Source organism: Protopterus annectens, chromosome 5.part0 (genome assembly GCF_019279795.1).
Source record: "Protopterus annectens isolate FY-2018-M chromosome 5.part0, PAN1.0, whole genome shotgun sequence".
NCBI lineage: Eukaryota > Metazoa > Chordata > Ceratodontiformes > Protopteridae > Protopterus > Protopterus annectens.
The window spans coordinates 787,304,078-787,325,703 of record NC_056735.1 but is presented as its reverse complement, the minus strand read 5'-3'; the positions used below and the strand labels follow the sequence as shown (position 1 = coordinate 787,325,703).

The 21,626-nt window shown below is 38.4% G+C and overlaps 1 long non-coding RNA gene across 1 annotated transcript in view; it reads left to right on the top strand.

Annotated features, from left to right (window-relative positions):
* LOC122802825 overlaps positions 1-21,626 on the top strand; it is an 80,487-nt gene that overhangs the window by 10,075 nt on the left and 48,786 nt on the right. Inside the window, exon 2 of the long non-coding RNA XR_006364982.1 lies at positions 16,617-16,737. This is a non-coding gene — a long non-coding RNA (uncharacterized LOC122802825). The remainder of the gene's footprint in view (positions 1-16,616; positions 16,738-21,626) is intronic.

Sequence of the window (21,626 nt, the reverse complement as noted above, 5' to 3'; positions counted from 1 at the left end):
GAATTCAGTATGTGTTAAAAAGGTACCATAATATTATGATATCAAGAAGCAAGCAAATGAGGCTGATACTTTTAATGCAGATTCCCATCAGTAATAAGACCTTGTCCTAATACTGGTAGGTATGACATGAAATAACACTGCAAGAATGAACCAACCCCCCATGCAAGTACGGTAAGGTAAATTTCAAAGAACGCATGTGGATAATTAAATTAGGGGCATTATTTCCTCCTGGTTTAAATGAGCAATTGTAATCAACCAATGAAATTGTTGTGGCAATATGCACTTTTTGTTTAAATGTTGTTTTTTTTGGGGAGCACACTTAGTTAGCACTGATGAAGGCTATAAGCTGAAACCGGTATGTTTTTTTTTCACTTAACTGGTGTTTAGAAAGATTTATATGTGCTTCCTATTCTGATAGATATTCTGGTGCTTGATTAAACTTTGATACAAACAATTAACTATATTTTGTGGTGGCTTTTGTAGTTCAACTCATGAAATAACACTTTTCCAGGTGTTTGTACTACGGTATTATTTCTTACATGTGCTGAGGATAGTGTTGTCACCTCACAACATGTAGTTCCCTGGTTCGATTCTCAGCTGGGGTGCCTTCTGTGCAGAGTCTGCATGTCTTTCTTGTCTTCACGTGGTTTCCTCCATGTGCTCCGGCTTCTTCCCACATTCCAAAGACATGCAGTAAGTGGAATGGACACTCTAAATTGGCCATAGGTGTGAGTGTGCATGTGAGTGTATGGTATGCAAGAAATACCACAGCACGGCTAGCACCCAGTGGTGTAAACCTTGGCTCTAGATGATTGTCACTGTTGAAGTGATACCCCACCCCATTTGTACAAATGGGAAAAAGGGGTTGTGGATAGATGGATTATTTCTTATATCATTACATTTTCACTTTATTGATGAAAGTCGCATGTTAGGAATGCATACTTAAGGCAAGGACATTACTCTTTTGCAGACGTCTTCATTCTAAGCTAAAAAATGCACTTTAAATTATCAGTCTCTTGGCATGGAGGGATAAAGCCCTGACTACAACATAGGCAACTCGGGGCCAGTTAGGTACCTGGCTGACAGATGGAGCAGCAGGGAGGATGGGTGTGCCTGTGCTGGGGGAAGGACTGTGATGGAAAGGTAGGTTACTGATAAAGGCCTGTTGAAGACTGGAGCTTGAAGCAGCTACCAGGTTGTGTTTATGAGCTGGCCAATGAGTGAGGACTGCCCTTGGGGCAAGGGTTAATGCATTGTCACAGTCCATGACTTATTTCATTCCTTTTCTTACAGTGTTATATTACCATAGCAGAGGGGGGCACAGTCTATGAAAAAGCTTTAGTGCGCAGTACAGTGTATTGTATGATATTGCCAAGTGATAGCTCTGTTCTGATTTTCTATTTCTTCTGACATAGTCCTAAACCCAGGGTAGTGTCAGAGGCATATGTTAGGATAACAAGCAGAAGATGGTCAGTTTGAGGCATTAGGTACCAAAAGATGCTTTAAAACTGCTCCTTTGCAGTTGCTTATTTCTTAAGAGAGAGAAAAGAGTGCTTATAAAAGTGCAGCATGTTTTAACATGTCCCACGTCAGTGCCTCTTGCAGAAAGAAAAGCTTGTTGATGGTCAGTGATCACATTTTTCTAAGGTAAACTAGCCTCAGGTTACGCAATAACAGGAGGGTTGTAGGGGTGAAGCCTCCTACATGGGGATTCAGGGACCTTTCTCACTTCAAAACATGTTTTTTTTTTTTTTTTTGTTTTCTGTTTATCCATAACAGTACAAACCTTGAGTGCATTTGATTCAAGAATATATGCACTTGATCAGTTGGTCACAAGTATTATTTTCTAGAAAATAGTTAGGCAAGTTTAGTAGTTTTGAAGAAATCTAAATGATGTATCTTTTACTAAATAGTCCAGAAATTTTCTCCTGTACTTATATCATTATTTTTTTTTTCTTGTTTTAAGTATATACCATTATGTTATTGCCTCTAATAAGACGAGAAGACATTCATATCTCTTTGCAATAGAAGTTGCTTACTCTGATAATCTTAGAGATTATACAAAAACAACCATAATAACAGGGAAGATATAATATTCATGAAAGATGGCAAATTCCCATATGTAAGGCAAAATAAATCTGGTAATATGATCAGTCCCTACCCCCCAATATTATTTGTGGAATTGTACAAATGCATTTCAGTCAGCTGTGATCTGGGAAATAAATGTTCTAGTATATTCCAGCTAAACTACTATTTTTTTATGACTTCTACTTCCAACCTTGATTTATGTTGTGCAATCATTAACTTTATAATCTACAGAGTAAGAAGGCTGAAAGCAGTGATTACCTGTGCACTACATGCTAGAAGGCATATTCAAATGAAGTATGTATCCGGCTTCACCAATACAACTGAGCACAAACCAGACTTGGTCACTTTTAGTTGCCTAACTGACCTTTGGTAAGCATTACGGTAGCCTATAGCCCATCTCCCACTTTTACTGCAGAGACCTACAAGACTCTACCACAAGCAATGCCAAAACTTAAATTTTAGCCTTTACATAGGCCCAGATACAGAGACAGATGCAGATACAGGAACACCCAGGCATCCAGAGCAGTTCAGAGGGGTGTAACAGCAGGCAATGTCATGCCAATGACAAACTAGAATGGCAGCTGTCACCTATTTACCATTCTATCAATTATGCCAAGCCACCCAAATTGCTCTGGTGCCTCCACTGCCTTGTAAACATTATAATTAAATACATTTTGGGATTGTTTCATGAACTGCTCCTCTATGCAAGTTTCTGCTTGTGTGTTCCAATACTTCGACATAGCAGTATGCCATGCACATGGAATGGGGCTGCTAGTGAGAGGAGGGTATTGTATAATTTTGTATTTGTTGAGGCTAGAATTGCATTTTTGGTAGTGTTATAACAAATGTGTATGTGTAAAGGGTAGGACCAAAAGGGGAGGTTTTAGACAAATTTGTGTAGTGAAATTAGAACATGGAAACAGAACATGCTGTACTCTGTCAGTGGGGGGTATCATTGTGGTACATTAGACAGTAGGATGCAGGCAGGTCATAAAATAGAAGAAATACCTTGCTGTGTGTGCTGGAGTTAGGAAAAGGATGGTGGAGGGACAGGTACTGCACAATATGGTGGTGATGCAATTGCTTGGTGGGAAAGTCAAATGTCACTAGGATGTTGTCACATACCATAGCAGACTACTTACATATTTTAGGTCCAGCAAATCATTAAATATGTTTAGTCAGGGTGTAATACCATCAGCAGGCTTAATTGTCAGGGATCTAAAACTTATATAACTGGTACAAAACTAAAAGATGACTGAACTGTACAAAAACACTTCACATTTCAGGAGCACAGCTATACTAGTTATGTGTACCTGAATACATAAATAAAGAGAGAAACAGGGAGACCAAGTGAGAGAGAGAGACAGACAGGCAGACACATAAAGAGAGAAAGAGAGAGAAGTTAAAAAAATGTAAGCAGTGCATAGCAAAAAAGCAAAGGCTACAGCAAGGACAGACAAGGATTTCAATACTGCAATAAATTTTAAGTGAATAAATAATGAAATAATAATAACAGCTAATATGAATGGTACACTGGTGCAGCACATAGCATTTGTGTGTCACAGTGCACATCATTCCAGTTTTTGCTACTGCACTTTGTTTTATCTGTGTGTGCTTTTCCTAGGGGTGTCATTTCTCTCCCACATCCTAAAGATATGTCATAGATTAATTGGTGATCATCTGAATTTCTGATGTATGTGTGCTGCAGGATTGTGTGTGTGTGTGTGTGTGTGTGTGTGTGTGTGTGTGTGTGTGTGTGTGTGTGTGTGTGTGTGTGTGTGTGTGTGTGTGTGTGTGTGTGTGTGTGTCTACGTGTGTGTCTACATGTGTATCTGCATTTTGTAATGGCTTCCCATTCAGAATGATCTTATATGCTTCTGCATAATGAAGGCAGGTATTGGCTCCAGCTCCCCTGTGACCCTCAATGACTGGACTAAGAAACATAAGAAAAATTACAGAAAAGCCCTCTTCTATGCCAGTCCTTTGCAGACATGACAATGAACTCCTACTCTCAATGTGCATCATATTTTAAACTTGTCAGTTTAGTTACTTATGCAATTTTCACCAAGCACCCCAGGTCACATGGGGGTTAACATATCTGGCTGTGACATATAGCAGAAACCCCCATTATGTCACCATGACAAAATAAAATCATAATCATAGAAACATAGATGGTATTGATCTCAGCAGAATTACGCTACGTATGATGTACTTGTGCTATAGGGATGGCAATGGCGAAGCCTTCTAAATCCCAGGAAATATATGTTGGCAGTACCCACCTTACTTATGGAGCTGTGATGCCCATACCCTGGCCCAGCAATCAAGGAGCCTCAATCCTCACCACTAACACCAGCGAGGGCATCTCATATATGAGAAAAGGATAACAAATACACACAGTAAAGTGCAATTTCCCTTAAGATCACACAGAGATCACAGTCAGTCTGGGGCTGGTTGCTCCCTTGCTCTCCAAGGACCCAATAAGACTTCCCACTGGCACAGATATAGGGTTCATATCTCATTCTAGCTGGGCAAGTTAAAGCCTCCAGTACCCTCTCTGTCTAACCAGTGCTTTGTGTCCCTGCCCAAGTAGCTGACACACACATGTTGAGATAAGAATTTATACAACCACACAGACACTTCTGGGGAAGGCTGACACAGGTTCTCCAGCTGTTCTCCCTTTTCCAGACTATAGGGTAGTAGCACTTGCCACCACCCAGCTAATATTTATCAGCTACCCAAAGGCCCTTAAAAGGGTGTCCAATTATTACTGTGCAATATTATTATCCAATTGGTAGATGTGACTAAACAGTCAAACTTATATGAAGTGACCTGGACAGTAAACTCTATAAATATGCAATGCACTATAGAGCTTAAACTATCTCTACACAAAACAGCCACAGTTAAAAGGTTTTAAAAAAATTTAATAATAAATACTAAAAACACAAGACAATACTACTACAACACAGCACTAGTCAAGAGTTCAGAGATCACAGAGAAATACTTAAAACAATACAGTAGGAAAGTTCTGATATGACAGAAAAACACAGTCTAATCTTTCTAATTTCTAATTATTCCTAAAAGAAAACACACTTCTAAAATAGCTTACTTACATAGAGCAAGGCAGAGTGCTATGAGATGGATAGTCAAGGCAAAATGCTTAATGCCTTCTGATTCTCGCTGTTTAAATTGCTATTGCAGTTCTGATAAACATTACAACATCTTTTTACACTTTCCTGGTGTTCCCAGGCCAACAGACACTACACTTACATTCTTTTACACTTAGGCAGAAACCAGGGTAATAAAAATGCACTTGCATGTTTAAATCTAGCAATCTAACTCTTGATTAAAACAATAGACAGAATGTGCTAGCCCAGATGAAATGACTCATAATCTTTAACTTGAAAGGACAGCATGAAGTAATTTTAATTTCAAAGGACAGGCAAGAAATGTTTGACTTAGCTTTCTTTACAACAGATAGCAATGTTGCTACATTGTTTTAAGTTCAACATTTCACAGCATATTCTTTGATTTAAGAAAACAAGTTTGCATTTCAACATTCATAGTTACAAATAAAAGAATGATCTATCAAATGCTATTTGGCTAGGCTGGCAGCCTTCACATTTCTACCACTCTTTACAGGAGCTATGCAGTTATGTAGATATCTGCAAGACTATGTGTCACTATGTACTCTGTGAGAGTTTTTATTCATAGTATTGCCAACCCTTTTCATTATTAATCCTTACTTAGCTGCCCTTACAGCCATAGCAAATTCTGTATTACAGAGTCTATTTCTGCTTTATTCTGACTAAAATAAGAATAAAAAAAAAACAATACACTACCATGATCTCAAGCCACAAGGTAGGGACTTTCATAGACCTCAGAAATTACAGACTGGCCAGTTACATAAGCATTTCACATAAGGTGATGAACAGAATCATGTTCAAGCCTATTCATACAAATGGGAAAACCTCCTGTTCCATGACTTTAACCAGTATTTTATTAAAGGTAGATATTTTATGATTAATACAAAAAAACTTTTTTTTAGAAAGTAGCAGCCAAGTTAAATGATGGTTTATCTGCCCATACAGCTTAACTAGATCTGGTTAAAGTGTCTGGCACTATACTCCATGATAAACTCATACATACATTCAGAGGAATGAAAGTAAATTAAGCTGTAATTACTTTGGTCCTCAAATGACTATGTGGTCAGACATGACAGCCTTACCATCTACTGTTATTGGTGAAGCCTTCAATGTAGAAGGAAAGAAAACAAGAAAGAAAGAAAGCAGGACCCTGGTAATTGGCTCAGTAAAAAATACCTTTATATATAACTGATGTACATCAGCTAAAAGGTGACAAAATATTAAAAGGCATCGGATCCTTGTAGATGAGAATTTTTTATCTGATACTCATATAGACACTACCATATGTAAATCCTGTAGTTTCCCACCTGATCCTTTGTGAAGTTGATCCATACCAAAAAATGTAGCTGCCCCTTTTGCATAGATCTTATGAGGCTAATTGTCGAATGCTGTACCCTATTCTGTATTCTGCTTATACGTCATCTAGTGCAGCTGGAGAAGAATCAAAATTCCTCACAAAAAAGATCAAATGAGTCCAAGACTTGTCTTATTTCAAAGACTTCAGCAGTCAGCAGGTCTTACTTTTTTTTCTTTATCTTATCATCTTCTTAGTGAAGATCAATGCCTGAAATGCAGACCATTAAAGGACCCCTTATTATTCAAAACTTTTTACTTGGAATATGCCCATTATGACCAAATCTCAAGGCCACTCAACCATTAAAAAACATTAATATCATCTGTACCATGATATGTGACAATTTCATATCTTAAATACTACAATGTCTATGGAATAATCCTGTTAACTAAAGTCAGCCCATCAATTTATTCCTTCAAAAAGCTATCTTTTATTTACTCACTGTTCAGCTGCTTGCAACTTATTTGTTTGCAGATAAAGTCTCAACTGTACTTTCCAATGTGAGACAATCAAATATGCAGACTGTCTCTCCAACTATGTTGTTTGTTCTTCTTAGGCTTTTCCCTGTTAGGGGTCGCCACAGCGGAACTCCAGTCCGTTAGTGATTGGCAGTAGATTTTTTACAGGTGCCGAGGTGCCAGCTCGACGTCCAACCTTATATTTTCTTTGAATTAGTGTAACATCAGAGACCATATACTTACAATCTGTTGTTGCAGGGTTAGAGGCCTCATGTTAGAGTTGTAGGGGGATTGGTATGTTAAAAATGTAACTGTCGATCAGGGGTATACTGTGAGTTGAGTGACTGGCAGCAAACTGATGATACTCAAAGAGCTGGTGTTTGAGTAAATAAAATAAATGCACTTCACAAACAAGCTGGATGACTACAAGGGCACCCACAAGTTCCAGCTCAAGATGCAGGACATCAAATGCCTCCATGGCCAGTAGGCCTTGAGTTTGTTCATCAAAACTATCAGCATATAAAACACTCTTTTATTATCATTGCAATTTCTTCAGTAACTTAACTTAGGTAGAAAAATAAGACGATTTCAGATAAATTATTTTTGAAAATAAAAAAAAAACATCCCTTGAGCTTTGCATAAAGAATAAGATCCATACCTTTCATTGTGGTTGTATGAATAAGTCACAGACTATCCTGAAGGCTTATTGTGACATGAATTTAGTGTAGCATCATTATGCACTATGTTTTCTGCAACAGGAATTCTAAGATGAATGCCCAGTGTTTTTACTACAAAGAAATGGAGAGATTGTTGGCTTTGAAGATTCAGAAAACTTTGCACTTAAGTTCAGGAGGTATTTACACCTAAGCAGAAGCAACATCGCTGGTATGTTTAAAAAGTGGTGTTTAAGTGTAAGGAGCTTGTGACTGAGACTCAGAACAAGCTGTTTGTGCTTATTTAGGAATTGAGTTTGGTAGGCCACCAAAACACTTGACTTAATGGACATGTATGAGATAGTAGGGTTAGCAAAGATGCAGAGATAATACCCTACTTTCTTATTATGACTTGGCTTATGCAAACTTCAAGCTATGCTACTGCACAGAATGTGAGCTATGTTGTCACTGATTGTTTTACAGAAAATCAGCTCATCATGCCCATTGCAATAAATGAGACCAAGTGTAAAAACCTAGGTAAAGTGAGAAGCATTATCTTCATGCACCCCATATAAGGTGTTTTGTGCTGCCCAAATTTGTACAACTGTGGGGTAAATTAAAATAAAATTGTAAAACTGAATCCATTTAGTGGAATGGATTTGAATGGCATCTACCTATATAGAGCAGCAAAGTCACAGAGAGAAACAAACCACATACTATACTCATAGCTTCTCTTTGCAATAACTTCTACTTTCGGTCCATAAATCTTTAGTTTACTTAGCTTTAATACATAAATACTGTCTAGCTGGGCACACAACCTGATGACATCAGAGCAAGGATGCCTTGCAGCTTTGTAAAGCTCAAAAATGCTGTCATTAATTCAGGAGAGCTCCAGTCATTGCTGCCTTTCAAAATTACAAGTTGTGGTTAAGAGGATCCATGTAGCACATTGAAACACATCACTCAGCTTCTTTGCATAGCATTATGAGTCTAGCCAAATGACAGATCATGGAAATGATAAACTGTTAAATGCTTCCCAATCCTAGGCATATGACACAATCTTAACAGTATTTGGGGTGTTTAAGAAAAGCTTGTTAAGGACACCTAAGTACTGTTTTGACTGCAATTCATGCTAGGGACTAATGATGGATAGTGGTGGCCAGCAAAGGAGAGTGGCAGAAGGTAAAATGTTACAAGCTGGTAGAACTTCACTCTGCAACAAAAATATGGTAGAACAGCATATCTGACAGCTTTTAAGGCTTCTAGTTTCAACAGAGGGGATCTTTGTTTCTGCCTTGGGTCCAGATCTCTCACCTGTTTCTGGTTTTGCCTCACATTTGCCCTGTTCAACATAAAAGTTCAAATTTCACTCTAGAGGTGAATTTTTTGGCATACATGTAATATGCTGGTTATGATCTGAAACCCAATCATATTCCTCTACACTTCTCTTCAGAAAGTGTGCCCAGGAAAGAGGATACATAGTTGATTAGGCGTACTCATCATATGCCCATAGACATCAATAAATATCAGTTAAGAAATATAAGGAAGTTATGGAACTGGATAACAAAGTAAAACTATGACTTCCAGCTTCCTTGAAATTAAACAATTACATCTCAGTTAAGATGGTTTGAGGAACAAAACACTATTTTCTATTTCAGATTTGACCGTGAGATTGTTGTGCAATACACCATTGCAGTGGGTACTCATGAAGCAATTATAAACAAGAACTAAGTGATGTCACATAGACCAAAGGGGAACAAGGGACTTAAACAGTTTTTGCATTTTCAAACAGCTGCAGTACTAATGAGTATTCAAGTGTTATACTGTCTAGCATTCCATTATGCTATGTTGCTCATACGCCTGTGTGAATAAAAAATCCACTCCCCTATTTGTGATACATTGGAATGAACTGTACATCATAGCATCATGGTATATGGTACACCACTGTGGTCCCAGTGACAATACAGCTTGTAACAGCTTTGTGCCCTGCATTGTAGTAATAAAGAAATAGACAGAGGAACCCAGTTTGCCTCTGGGAGTCTGTTTCCTGGAGATTATGACTCAGGGTTCTTGCCTGCACCAGGTCTGTACATGCATCTGTTGCATTTATGCCATGTTCACGTGGTGATGTTGACCAGATGGAATTCAGATTAGCCTGTTCCTGATTCACTCAACTAGTCTATGGTTATGCACAGTATATAAACAGTTTTAAACCACACTGAGGCTGTTATATCAATTACTTAGGCATGGACTAGCATGAGTAAGAAGTGAGGGAGGACATTGTACCACTACTACAGATAATGCAATAAAAAGGAGGTGCAGGAAATAGGTTTTCTTTTATTAAAAACATGATGCAAGATCTTTTTCTGCATATGCCATTTCTTTTCTAAAATGTAATTTATTTGTTAACTGGATAAATTAACTTATCTTCCTCAGACCCTTTTCTGGTACAACTTGCCATAATGTCAAGGGTAAATGCAATGTACACACACACACACACACACACACACACACACACACACACACACACACACAGACATGTATATATATATATATATATATGGGTCTACTTTAAATAAATGAAAGACCACTTACCCGAAGACAAGTTTACTGAGACGACAACAGCAAAATGTTACATTACCAAATGACCACATTAAAGACTGATGTTACACAGTAAGTTTACTCTTAGCCAACAAACAACAAAACACACACTACAGCATGTCAAACATATCCAGGTGGGAGGCTATGCCCCCCCAACTAAATATACCAACTCCGGGATTGCATTACAGTGGGGAAAAGGGTAAATTTACCCATGAAAGCCAAGCTTATACTTACCCTGTAAACAGCTTTGATAATGTGGTCATTTGGTAATGTAACATTTCGGTGTCTCAGTAAACTCATCCTCGGGTAAGTGGTCTTTCATTTATTTGAAGTAGACTCATTCACACACACACACACACACACACACACACACACACACACACACACACACACACACACACACACACACACACACACACATACTGAGTTTAAACAATATAAATCATATTACTTTCCACTAAGCATAAGCCATAAGCATGGGGAAAGAACCCCTGCACCCCCACACCCCCTGCTACTTAAATATATCAACTCCAAGATTGCCTTTAGTGTAGTGAAGTGCAGTCTTGGAGTTGATATATTTAAGTAGCAGGGAGTGTGGGTGATGCATGGAGGCTAGCCCCCCTGCTTATACTTGGTGGAAAGTAATATGATTTATCTTGTTTAAACTCACTATATGTATGATGTGTATTTTCAGTGTTTTGAGTTTCAATGTTTTGAGTTTTCAGTTTTATGATGTTTACAGATATATATACATATATATATATATATATATTTATTTATGGGTCTACTACCGTAGATAGTAGTGTCCTACTAACACGAAAGTGCACTTCAACGAAAGTGCACTTTCGTGAAAGTCACTAAAATGAGCAAAGGGTTAGGGCTTGGGTTATGGATAGTGAATAGCTAGTAGGGCTATCCACTATCCTTAACCCAAGCCCTAACCCTACGGTCCATCACTACTGCAGGATATGCCCCGTTTGACTTAGTGACATTCGCGAAAGTGCACTTTCATTGAAGTGCACTTTCGCGTTAGTGGGACACTACTATCATATTTTGAAATAGTGTAATTTTGATCTATGGTAGTAGACCCATATATATATATATATATATATATATATATACATATATATATATATATATGTGCAAATATATCTATATGTGCAAATATATATATATATATATATATATATATATATATATATGTATATATATATAAAACAAAAAATAAGCAGCCTCACCACCACGGCAACTAACATAAAACAAATTTTAATAAAATAAATTAAAATAAAAGCAATAAAACATAGAATGAGCACTTTCAGACAACTTCCGTGCCCTTCCTCAGATCTAAAAACACCATATCTGTATAGGCTATTTAAATAAAGCAATACCAAATTAACAATAACATTTCAGCTGACTCCCTCTCAGGGCTGTTTTTACCAGGATACAAGTATTCAAGCCAGGAGGTCTGTCCAGTTGTAGGTCACCAGTCCACTTCACCTCAACCTGCTCCATGTATAGTGTTAAATCACCCCCTTTAAAATTTTCTCTGATTATCTGTAGAACTATGAATGAAAAACGAATGAGAAATATTCATCATAACATGTTTAGCCAGAGAGTTTTTAGTATCCTTAAGTCATGTATCATTGATATGCTTGGAGATCCTTTCTTTAAGCTAATGATTGGTTTTGTCAATGTAAAAAGAATCTCAAAGTCGGCAACTAGCGATATATTTCACGTTTTTCCTCTTGTAGTCTGCATAAGTCTTCAGGGAGTAAGTTCTACCCATTCCTGGGTGTGTAAAGCTCTGTTGTTTAGAAATAAATTTGCAACAACTGCAAGTTCTGCAGGGATACGTGCCCAACCTATTCGTCAGTGTTAAACTGTTATTAGGTTGGTGATGGCAAAGTAACTGTTTGATGTTCTTATTGGTCCTAAAAGAAAAGGAGGGTCTATCACCCACTATATATTTTACAGTCTCATCAATTGTCAAAATCCTCCAGTTATTTTTTTATCACCTCACAAACATAACTGATGTCACTAGAGTAAGTCAGGACCATTCTTGCATTCATCTTTTTCCTGGCATCTTTTATTTTGTCAATTGTGGTTGCCGCAGATTTTCTAGAGTAAAAAGGTTTGCCATGTGTGGAATGAAAAGTTCTAATTTCATGTAAATACACTGACAGTTCTAAGACAGTCAGTGTTAGCAATATTAGTTTAGAATGTGAGTCGACACAAGTAGAACAACTTAAACAAAATTATCTGAATTTAGGGGCCAGATCTAAACATCACAACAACTTGTCTTCAGTTTCTTCATCACTCCCCTTACCAATGGAACATTTAAGGACATCAAACAGTTGCTTTGCCATCATCAACCTAATAACAGTTTAATATTGTCGAACGGGTTGGGCATGTATCCCTGCAGAATGTGCAGTTGCTGCAAACTTATTTCTAAACAACAGAGCTTTGCACATCTGAGAAGAGGTAGTACTTACTCCCTGAAGACTTATGCAGACTGCAAGAGCAAAAACGTGATATATATCATTTGTTGCCAACGTTGTGATTTTTTTTACATTGGCAAACCCAATCGTCAGCTTAAGGAAAGGATTTCCAAGCATATCAGTGATATACAACTTGAGGATACTAAAAACCCTCTGGCTAAACAGGCTATGATGAATATTTATCATTCATTTTCATTCATGCTTCTACAGATAATCAGAGAAAATTTGAGAGGGGGTGATTTAACACTATACATGGAACAGGTTGAGGTGATGTGGATTGGTGACTTACAAGCAGACACTCCTCCTGGTTTGAATACTTGTATCTGATTAAAACCAGCCCTGAGAGAGCATCAGCTGAAATTTTATTGCTGATTTGGTTATTGCTTTATTTAAATAGCCTATACAGACATGTTGTTTTTAGATCAGAGGACGGGTTAGTAAGTTGTCCAAAAGCACTCATATGTTTTATTGCATTTATTTTAATTTGCTTTATTAAAGTTTGTTTTTTTAGTGGCTGTGGAGGTGATACTGTTTTTTTCTTTGCTTCTACAGTACTATAGTGTCTACCTTTAGTGGCTTTTTCATGTTATATATATATATATATATATATATATATATATAGTTGTATGTTCCTATCTCAAAAAGTTGAAATATTGAACATTAAGTGATCGAAAGCAACTTGTTGATAAACAGCCAATAGAAAAACACACACAGAAAAGTAAAACAAGTTTTTAGCAGGGTCATGCTCCATGCGCCCTCCACACTCTCTGTTAATTATATACACCAACTCCAATATTGTACTAAAATGGGGAAAAGGCAAACAACCAATTCTCCAGTAAAATGAGATTTGATGAACTGTATTAGATTAAGTAGGTTGACATCCAAAGACAGCATCTTTGATAAGGAATTAGTTCTTTTGAGATCACTTTTCTTAAACAGAGGTTATAGTAGGGATTACATAGTCAAAATAGAAAATGAGGTTTTGCCATTAAGAAAGGGAGTAGCTAAACCCATACTGCTATCCGAGGATGTGCTAGTGGGGACACCTTCGATATGTGTAGAGGAGCTAGAGGAGCTAGATCAAGAAAGAAAAGAAAGTAAATTTGTAACGGCTTTCCCATTGCCAATAACAAATGAAATGTGGCACATCAAAGCAATTATAGAAAATAATTGGAAGGTGAATATGGGAAATAGAGAACTTATTTCTGTGATAGGACAAAAACCCAAATTCACTTATAAGAGGATAGTAAGTTTAAAAAGTATTTTGGAATCCAGTGGTGATAAGAATGACAAGTATGACAGGCATTGTACCAACAAGAAAGGCACATTTAGTTGTACGAACTGTAAGCAGTGTAGGTACATGAGTAACACTTCTTTTGTGACAATACAACATTTAAATCAAACTTTTTGGGCCAAGGAATATTCTAATTGCAATAGTGAATTTGTAGTATACTTGGCTACGTGCCTGACATGCAAAGATTATTATATAGGAAAAACCAAAAGAACTTTAAAACGCAGGGTGTATGAACACACCTTAGCAATAAAAAAGAAAGATACAAACAACGCTTTAGCGAGACATTCTTTAATATGCAGGGATTTCAAAAAATTCGAATTCTTCATCTTAGACACAGTAAAGAAGGGATTACTGACAGGGGACCTTAATAATATTCTGGAATGCAAAGAAACTTTGTGGCAGCTAATATTTGGAGCTGATGTAGCCCCAGGACTCAACGAAGTAATAAATTTAAAATGTTTTCTGATGTATAGATAATTAACAAAAAACATAGACTTTTTAGTTATTTAACTTTGTAAATCAGAATTTGTAAATATTTAGATTTAGTATAAATATGTAAATATGGGAACATTCAAAGAACAAGATAAATACTACACTATTCAATTAGTAATGAGATCATTTCCGGTGACAATACTATTTAAGAAATATCTATGTGATGTAAATTATTCTGAAGAAGTTCACGATTAATAAAGGTGGATGAAAGCGCTAAAGAAAACTTTTGGAAGTGTATTTTTTGCAGCTTGCATGGTGTTTTTTTGCCTGGTTCAACATTTATATATATATATATATATATATATATATATATATATATATATATATATATAGGTTTGCTATCAATATTTTGCCGTGCAATTGCACGGCTATTAAGTATTCAAGCAACATATATTCGAATACTTCATAGTTCGGCAGGTTATGTGAACAAACGTTATTATTGCAAATGGACTGTGCATTCGCAGTTATAACGTTCGCTCATGTAAGGGGATCGCGGTACAGTGCGGTTAGGGAAATACATCACTTTCCTCACTGTAGTGCGATCTCGGAGTTGGAATATTAAGTTGGGGGATGTGGGGGTGCAGCCCTCCACAGGAGGGTGCAGGGGGGCTTGCCCCTCTGCATAAATATGAGTGTAGGCTAGTTAGGTAGGGAGTTAAGGGAACGGTGGGAGTGCTGTTATATGTCAGAATAAATGTCACGAGCGACATCTTTGACACTTAACAGCTGTGTTTCGACATTAGGTACTTACGGAATTGTGTACTTTCGGCAAAACACTTCGCTGATAAGTACACATTTCCATTTCATTTTCGACATATTGATAGTAAACCTAAATATATATATATATATATATATATATATATATATATATATATATATATATACATACATATATATAAAAACACACACACACCACAATTTTGGAGGAACTAATCAAAATGCATGTTTTTACAAAGTGAAAAGTGAAATACTTGGAGAAAACCCATACAGGCACAGGGAGAACATGCACACTTCACACAGATAGCCATTGGAGACCTGGGCTAAACCTTCAACCTTGAAGATGTCAGACAGAGATATTAACCACTGAATGCCATACCTTGACCAATGAACCAGGAGAAAAGAGAAATGATATGGGTTCACATTTCTTACATCCCTCTACCAGAGACAGCAAGCAGAGAGAGAGATCACTCTTACTTATATGTGAACATGATATGTATGGGGGAAGAGAGTTCCTTTTCCCCTTAATAGGATGACCAGAGATGTGACAACTGGGTATTCTCTTTTCTTATGCATGGCTATCTGGATGATGGTGGGAGGAAGAAAGAGGGAAAAAGGTTTTTCTTTTCTTTTACATAACTTCTGTAGGTAGAAAAGACAGGCCAAAGGAGGGAGTGGGGGAATGGTTTCAGGTTTGGATCCCATGCTGACAAGAATATAGGACCATAAGGAAAGCAGATTTTGTATAGTGCTTTTGCAGCTGTGTACCAATAGGCCCTGATATACTTACTAACAAGCTCAGCCAGCTGAAAAAAGTAGCACTGGCCAGATTATACTAGTAAGAAATTTCTTAATATGATCTTATGAACACTGCCAGCAAGCAGTGTATGATTCTTCAAGAAACGTGACTGTTTAGTTATTTATTTATTTTTACTACCATCCTTTACATTCCAGTCATTTAAGTAAGCAACCACAATCCTCTCTGTAAAGTATAGCTAATGAGTCACTACAGTAAGTGAGAGACATGATAACTAAATGTGGTGATTGAATTAAGCCTCAAGAATAACTCATAATCAGTAATTATAATAATAGCAGCAAATAATTAAATATATATTTTAGGATATTTTGCTCCGTTATACATATTTTGTTTTCATTTGTATCATCAGAAATGTAATCAAAATCCATGCACAGGTCTAGTCTTTCTGTGCAGATATGTTTTTTGTTTGTTTTGGAGTACTGTTACTCTTTATGACATGTCAAAGAGTTAAATGTGGTATATTATTTTAATAATATATTTCTGTGAAATTTCTGTTCTGAGGTGAACAAGATGGAGTTGAAGTAGAAGCCTGGAATTGTGCAAATGGCAGAGGTTATTGTAGAAAAGTTTGTTTTTCACATGAGAAACCTTATTCTTTTCATGGATGTCCTCCTCAACACAGGTATGTAACACTTCACACCTTATACTATTATAGTGTGTTAAGCCTTTGAGCCATATGGCTTATACATTCTTTTAATTCATGTAGAACTTTTACTTCATGGTAACAGCTTATATTATGATATCAGATGGACAGATCCAAGATAATGGAGAGATTATACTTCAGTAGCAGCAATATGATATACCTTAGAATTGCCAGAAATCACCAGTCTTTGAGAAAAACAAATTACTATATGATGACAAAAGAGTTTCACAAACTATCATACAAGTTATGGAAGACGATGCATAATTCTTTAGTTGTGAAATAGTATATAAAGTATTGTATAGTTGATGCTGATGCTAAATTTTTGTTTTGAAATCAGTAGTTCCTAGTGTCACCATTGTTGACATCTTCAGATATTGTCTCTTGTTCCATGGGAGGTGCAGCAATTGCATTTATTTATTTGTTAACCTGGAGGCTGAACTGCTCAAAAGATTCTTTTCAGCCACAACCCAGGCAAAATGTATTTATTTAGACTATGTTGATCAGGCTAATCGCATTGAGATTGTGATCTTTTTTCAGGGGGGAACTAAGATAATATTTATATCACTGTGGCAATTTGGCCAGTGCACTGGAGAACTTCCACTTATTCTTTTCGATACGTGTTGTTGGATCTTTTACATCCACTGGAGCTACCACCAGCTCAAGCAGATGGGTCCTTGATTTAATGTCTCATCTGGTGGAAGACATACTCAAGGGTGCAGCACTCCCTTTATGCTGCACTGCTGTGACAACAATCCATCAGCTTGGTGTGGGAATAAAATCCACAGCCATCTGCAAAAATAGACAACTCTGCTACCTGTTGTACCACTAACAATTGTAAAAGGTACCATTACAAGTCAAAACGATAAACATAACACAATGCAAGTTTATTCTGATACAATATCCACAGATATGGTGTCCAATATTCTCATAGCTAAAACGCACATGTGCATAGTAAGGAAACAGCTACTGTTTCTCTTTAATCCTGCTTAGTAGAGGCTACATGGACTGCTTCATCATAACCTTACGTGAGAGGTTGAAGAAAACAGCTGACATTTTATGTCAGACTCTTCAACCCTATCACCTTCCCTGCCCCCAAGAAATCACTAAAGATAAAACCTGAGGTGTTTCTACCTGCCCTTAGTTTGACTACTCTAATAGGCACTACTTTTATCTCTATACAACAGCACCAAGAACCAATAATTAATTATCTCCTCATTGTTGTGGAATTATTTCCCGAATAAGATAAAGATGACCTGAATCTGGGTAATGGTCAAGGCACTGAAGGAGCCAGTGCTGGGTTAGAGAGGAATAGCTAGGTGTTGCCTGCTTGTATTTCTTGGGAGGGTGAGGGTGAATCCTAGGGATACACCCATTGTCATGGTTTCTGACTGAGACCAGTTGCTCATGATGGAGACATCAGCCAGTAAAGCACGGTGGGCTGAGCAATAAATGAATGTGTCACTATGGATGCTGGGAATGCTCTCTTACATGGCTTATCTCACACTGACCCTTACACATAATCATCCAATACATCAGAGAGTTGGAGGTATCAAGAAAAAAAAAATGAATCTTTGTTTGTGTCTTTTGGCTTTTCCTGGTTAGGGGTCGCCACAGCAGAACTCCAGTCTGCTAATGATTGGCAGTAGATTTTTACGTGCCGAGTTGCCAGCCTTGACGCACAACCTTCAATGAAGGTATGCCCATTCATGCATGTCTCCACGCAGAAGACACTCTAGCTGAGAATCGAACTGGACAAAGTCTTACTGTGAGGCGACAACACTACTGCAGCACCACCACCGCAGTCAAGATGGCCATCCTGGATCTATGAACCTGCCTCTCTACTAGTTATGTAGTAATGAATAGCCCAGTCGCCATGAAGGTTTCCAGTATGGAAAGTGAGGACCCACCAATTATAGGTTTACTTCTAAGTATGTCTAAATACGTGCAGATCCAGTGGAGAATTGAGCACTGGCATCCAGAGGGATAAGATGTTAGTGGTGACTGTGGCAAAAAAAAAAAAGTACTAAATACTGGAAAGCAAACAGGAAAGCTATGTATTCTTAACAGGTAAGATCCCCATAATAGAGCAACATCCCGGTAAACAAATTCAAATAAATAAATAAATCTGGCAAAATCCATAAAGTGTAAGTCAGCACAATCCATTGTGAACTGAGTGTTTCTGAGGAACAGGTAAATGCTGAGCGGCTAGTTCAGCCTTTTAAGTAAAGTGCACACACTATATGACAAAAATAACATCATGCTAAATAGAAAAAAGAAGTTATGTATTACCATAATGTTCCATCTGAGTAGGTAACTTCATTTGTCTGCAACCTGTGGGTATCAGATCCATCCTCAGATCCGAGCCGTCAGCTTTACCTAGCTAAAAAATCCGAGCTCCTAGCTCCTCCCCTACCCATAATCCCTGCTTCACATCCCCCATCCTCAGATCGAGTTTGCCTACAAAGACTTTGCGAGACCCTCGAAAGAGGCCAGTACCCTACTGCCTTACAACATGAGCAACCCTATCTCATGGTTAAAAGCACGACCTGGTTAGGGGAAATGGTGGGGGGGTTGGTTGCAGACAAATGAAGTTACCTACTCAGATGGAACGTTATGGTGAGTACATAACTTCTTTATCTGAAGTAGTTAACTTCATTTGGTCTGCAACCTGTGAGACAGAGTCCCCAGCTACCTAAAAACCTTGGGCGGCCCTCAAGGAAGAATATTCCAGAGCACCATGGAGCCAAAGGAAGCCCTACTCCTGGATATCATATCCAATTTATAATGGGAAATGAATGTATGAGAGGAGGACCAAGAAGCTGCTGAACATATGTCATCTATAGGGACTCTGAACCAGAACGCTGCAGAGGTAGCTACGGATCGAGTTGAATGAGCATGGACTCCAAAAGGTACCTGTTTATTTGAAGCTAAATAGGCCTGAATAATGCATTGTGAAATCCAGTTGGCTAATGTAACTTTGGTAATAGGTTTACCCAAAGAAGATTTGGCAAAGGACACAAACAATTCATCAGATTTGTGGTTGGTTGCTGTCCTGTGCAAATAAAAACACAGTTGTCTATGTACATCCAACTTGTGTAATGTGTATTCCCCTTTGTTCTGGAAATTGGGGAAGAACACAGGCAAATTAATATTCTGATTAATATTGGACTCAGAGGCTACTTTAGGGAGAAAGGAGGGATTAGTCCTGAGAGAAACTCTGTCTCTATGAAAAATTATATAAGGGGGTTTCATACAGAGGGCTTGAAGTTCAGACACCCTTCTAGCTGAGGTTATTGCAATTAGGAAGGCTGTTTTCCAAGATACAAATTTCAACTGAGCAGAAGCAGCCTGTTCGAAAGGAGGGCCCGTTAAAGCTTGTAAAACCAATGTCAAGTCCCATGGAGGAACTGCAGATTTAACTGGCGGTTTTAACAAAAAAGCGCCCTTTAAAAAGGTTTTGCAAATCCTGGTGGAAGCCAGAGATCCTACATCGTCCCCAACATGAAAATGGGAAATGGCTGCCAACTGTACTTTAACTGTAGATGCACTGGCTCCCTGATGAAGGATATGGGACAGAAATTCCAGAATCATCGGAATAGGGACAGTAAAGGGGTCTAAGCCCCTGTCTTTGGCCCAAATGGAAAAACGTTTCCATTTACTACCGTAGATTTTTCTGGTAGAAGGTTTGTGTGCTGCTACCAGAATAGCTTTCACTGGTGATGAGATACCGGGAGTCCTTGCTATCAGCGGAACTGGATCAACCAAGCCATGAGCTTAAGGTTGCCCAGGTTTGGGGGTTGTAATCCCGCAGGATGAGAAATTAGATCCGGAATGGGATCCACGATCGAAGGAGGAACTACACTGTGAGACTGCAGGTAAGGGAACCAGACCTGGCGAGGCCAGAATGGGGTTATGAGGATTATCTTGCTCCCCAACCGATGAGCTTTCTGTACGAACTTCGTCATGAGTGGAAGCGAGGGATAAGCATATAGGAGACCGGGGGGGCAAGCATGAACTAGAGCATCCCTGGGACTCTCCCCTGTTGGGGGAATTAGAGCGAAAAACTCGCTGCACTTTGTGTTTGACAGAGAAACAAAATGATCACAGCAAGGAAGACCCCATTTGAGGAAGATTTGTTTCACTACTAACGGGTTTAGAGACCACTTGTGCAGTGTGAGGATCAAGCGACTTAGCTTGTCCGCTAGGATGTTGTTCCATCCCGGAATGTGCATTGCTACCAGAAAGTGGTTGGTGGAGATCGCCCATTCCCAAACTCTCATAGCCTCTCGGCAAAGGGGATAAGATCTGGTTCCTCCCTGTTTGTTGATATACCAGACTACAGCCATGTTGTCTGTCTGAATTGCAATAGTTCCCGGAGGAAGAAGGTCTTGTAGGGCTTGCAACGCCAGAAGCACCGCCCTCATCTCCAGAACACTGACGTGAAGAATGGTCACTGAGGGAGTCCACGTGCCTTGGACGGTTCTGCCCATAGCATGCCCCCCCCACCCGAGGTGAGAAGCGTCCGTGGTCAACATGGCTTAGGGCTGAGGCATAACAAATGGTCTCCCCTCTTGCAGCTCCTGAGAGTGCAGCTACCAGAGAAGGGAGCCCTTGCAAACCTTGCTCAAAGGAATCGGGGTGTTCGAGGGGTGCAGTAAAAGTGACCATTGGACCTAAAGGGTCCACTGAAGAATTCTCATGTGCAGCCATGCAAAGGGCGACAGACCGATGGCTGCTGTCATGGAGCCCAAAGCTGTCAGGACTAATTCAGCCGGTGGGGCTGGGTACTGAAGAATTTCCAAGACATGAAGAGACAAGCTGCGCAACCTGTCTGTTGTTAGAAAAACCCAAGAGAGGCGTATATCTAT